Raw genomic sequence first — 4001 nt, 5'->3', positions numbered from 1 at the left:
GACGACTGGAGTATCACAAGTTTTGATGTCCAGCAGCTGTTTCAGTCCAAGTCCCACTTAAGACTTTTAACTGCTTGATTTTATAGGCAGTGATATGTGTGCTGCTAAGCTTCCCTGTTCTGTGTCAGGGTCACAACCACCTCATTGGCCAGGTGCCTGGGACCTTCAAGGCCAGTAAGGAGGAGAGTAGTTAGCCTGGCACCTGGGAACCTGGAGACTGATAGGAAAGGGGAGAGGTCTGCCTAGTGCGCAGGACCTTCAAGGCCTGCTGAGGGAAAAGAGGGACTGATATGTGCCCAGTTCAGTCACAGAGAATGGCTATTTGCTTAATGGCATTAGTTATGTTAACCATATTACCAGGGGTCAGGAGTAGGTGGTCACACTGAGAGTGCTGGGAGTGTTTAGCCTGGAGAAGACTCAGAGAGGTTCTCATCACTGCATACAAATACCTGATGGGAAGGAATGAAGAAGAGGGAGACATGCTCTTCTCAGTAGTGCCTAGTGACAGGTCAAGAGCCAATGGGCACAAGCTAAAACACAAGAGTTTCCATCTCAACATCAAAAAAATCATTTTTTTACTGTAAAGGTGACTGAGCACTGCAACATTTTGCCCGGAGATGTTGTGGAGTCTCCCTCCTTGAAGAACTGTCTGGACATGGTCCTGAGCAACTGGCTCCAGATGACTCTGCTGGGGATGGGGGGAGAAGGTGTGGACTAGGTTCCAGCCTCAACCATTCTATGATTTTTAGGATTGACAGCCTGGGAGAAGTTATCAAGCTTCTAAGCATTCTTTTCAGGCTTTACTCTTCCCATTTTACTAGTTTACTGCTCTGAATTCCTCATTTCCTCTTCCAGATTTGGAGTATAGCAGCAGTATATGTACAACAATGTAGCTGAGGTCCCACTGGTGTCAATAAGCTGGTATATACGTAACACTAAACTATTCCGCTTGGATGTTAATTACTGCTTTGTGTTGCATGTCCCTCTTAATCATTGTCATGATTTACATAACTTCATTTGAGCAAAAAATGTAAATGGCCTTCGTACTAAGACAATTTAAATACCTATATATTTTGGTGCTTTTCTCTCCAAATAATACTTACGTTTACTTGCAAAAGTCACTCCATTGAATACAAATCATTTTTTTTAACATCTCCATGCTTTTTGGTGTTGCACTGTTACTCTGGTCCTACCAGACTACCCTGTTCAAAGTTGACTCTGGTAATGAATACTGACATATATGCACCTCTGAGCAACCTTCTTCTTTTTTCTTTAGCGTGTTCCACCTGGGCCTGACATTTGAGAGACATATTTTTGTTAAATTAAGATAAACACCACAAGTTAAAGCACAGTTCATCCTACTTTAAATGCACATTCAAGTTAAATCAATGAAAATTTACATAGGCACTGTTTGGGGAGGGGAGAGATCTAACAACACTTGTGTGAAAGACAACTCTGAAAGGACATCTAATCCTTTAAATATGTGTAAGGAAATACAAGATCCTTATGCATTTTGCACAAAGAGTTTGGACTGCTGATTTTTAATTCTGAAGAACTATATACATGTGGTATATACCTTTTAACTGGATTCTGAGATGTCTTCTTAAATTATCCTTATGAACATTTTGATCTACAAATGGAGCTGTGCTGGGAATGGTTTGTTGTGTTCTTGACAAAGCTTCTAATTAATTGGGTTTTGCAGTACTGACTTCTAGCCATTTTTAACTTAGAAAAGCAGTTATCTAACTTAAATGTTTATGAATTTAATGATTTAGAAAATAAAGTAACATTTTAAGCTATTACAGCAAACAATGTTAATAGGAGAAACAGTACAAAACAAATCTACTATATGATTCAGAGATCATTCTCAAAAGTATTGAGAAATAGGGCAACAACAAGTTATGCAAGTGTCTATTTTTGCTACATTACCCCTGTACTAGTTTGAAAATTACCCAGCGGGAGACTCCAAGTCAGAACTACAATTTAATAGGAAAATTAAAAACAAAGGCAGAAAACACTGGCTTAAACTGTCAGTCAGGATACAACCTGACACCCTGTTGGTCAGGGTGATGGTAGCAGTCTGATTAAATGGTGGCTGCAGTCCTCCTGAAGTGGTGGATGTGGTTCTGTTGAAGTGGTGATCCTATAGAAAGGTCTGGTCTTCCTCTGAAGGTCCAGTGGTGGCTATGTAGTTCATGTCCTCTGGGAATCCAGTAGGAAAGGTTGGCTGTGGTGTTCCAAACCTCAGATTATATCCAGGTAGGAATGCTTGGTTCCTCCTTCTGGGTAGAGCATCTCACAATGGGCTGATGTAATTTTGTGCGTCATGCAGTGAGACTTGATGGCCCATTAACAGAAGATATCCCTCTGGAGGGAGTTATCAGGGATGTGTCATGGAAGAGATAAAGACCACTACTCCACTGTTGCTGCCTGCCCCCGAGGTGCAGCCCAGCCCCGGGACTGCCCAGACATGTCCGGACTTGTCCCTGCATGTGCTCTGAATCCCCTTTGTTCTAAGCGCGGGTAAAACTTGAAAGTAGCACGGACTCCCCCAAAGCAGAGTCCGATTGGCTGGTTACCCCGGGTCTACCCCTAGCTCTCCCCTTTCCCTTCCCCCGAATAAAAGGCCGATCCCAGCTGGCCCCGCCCCTCTTGCTCTTGCCTTCCCTTCCCTTCTGTGAACAGCCTCTCCTGTCTCTCTCGAGACTGGAGGAATATAGAAACAGGAATAAAGGCACAGAGTTTGGGCTGGATTTCTACCTCTTTGCTTCTGCTTTTGACATTAGCTTTACAGCTATCACTTGCTGCATTTTGGAGCCACTGAGGTGCTGGATTGCCTGTGCTGCCTCTCCCGGCAGCTCAGGGCTTTTCCAAAGCACAGAACAGTGAGCCAGCTGACTGAGTAAGCTGTGAGCATATCGTCACCCCACCTGGTTTTAACAGCTTATGAAGATGGTGGTAGGATACATACTTTTGGTTACATCTTACATTGTAACCTAAGACGCCACATTTCATTGGGGAAGGATGAAACTGTCTTCATGGGGATCCTCACTAATCTCAGGTTTTGTACACCTATTCTACATTTGCCCCTGTAAGGCGGCACGGGAACGGCTGAAAAAGCAGAAGACCCATTTTGCTGATTCTTTTCTCCGGACCTGCTTTCCTGTGGTGAATCCAGAGCTCTGGTGAGTATTTCCCCGCTGATTTGGGGGCTCGTGTCTTGTAGCTGGTTTCGGTGCAAACTTTCTCTTTATTTTTTTTCACGATTTGAGGCTGAGGAATTGTGGTGTTGCTTTTATAATGGGATCTGAAGTTTCTGCACACCACAGAGAAATATATTACCAAGTTCAGAGTTACCTTTCTTGTACTGGGCATAAATACCCTAAAACTTTAGTTCAATCTTTTGTGCGCTGGGTTTTTCAGTACTTTCCTCATCTGACCTCCGAGGACATAAGATCTTCTGAATTTTGGGATAGTATTGGAAGAAAGCTTTCATCTCTCAGACGCTCGGGAGACAAAACAGTTTCAAAATTTTTTCCTCTTCTGTTACTAAGTTACACTTTGCCAGAGAAGAACGCAGTACATGAAAAGCCACTGCAAAAACACCTGGTTAACTCCCTTATACCCTCTTCCAATCCCCGTGTCCCTGATCCCTCTTCCCCTATGCTGGAAAATACGGCTGGAGCAGCCTGCTTTTTAGCACAGGAGAGCTATCGACCTCCTGGCCCACCCATGTCTCCTCAGCACCCTGCCTTCGACGGGAATCCGGAGCCCGTCCCAGGACCTTTCCAACCCCTTTTCTCCACTCCCTTGTCCCCAGTTTCTAGTCCACATGTTGTAAGCGCGCGAAAACAACCCTTCTTCCCTGATGTCTTTGTTCCCAGGAACAGCAATAGCCATGTCCTTGTAGCCCGGGAAAAAACCCCTCCCCCAACCCCTTTTCCCTGAGTCTATCTGTTTCCAATAATGGTGGCTGCCACGTGGCCCCATCTCCCAACTAC

Source organism: Corvus brachyrhynchos, unplaced genomic scaffold (assembly GCF_000691975.1).
Source record: "Corvus brachyrhynchos isolate BGI_N302 unplaced genomic scaffold, ASM69197v1 scaffold138, whole genome shotgun sequence".
Lineage (NCBI taxonomy): Eukaryota > Metazoa > Chordata > Aves > Passeriformes > Corvidae > Corvus > Corvus brachyrhynchos.
This window is presented reverse-complemented; position numbering follows the sequence as displayed.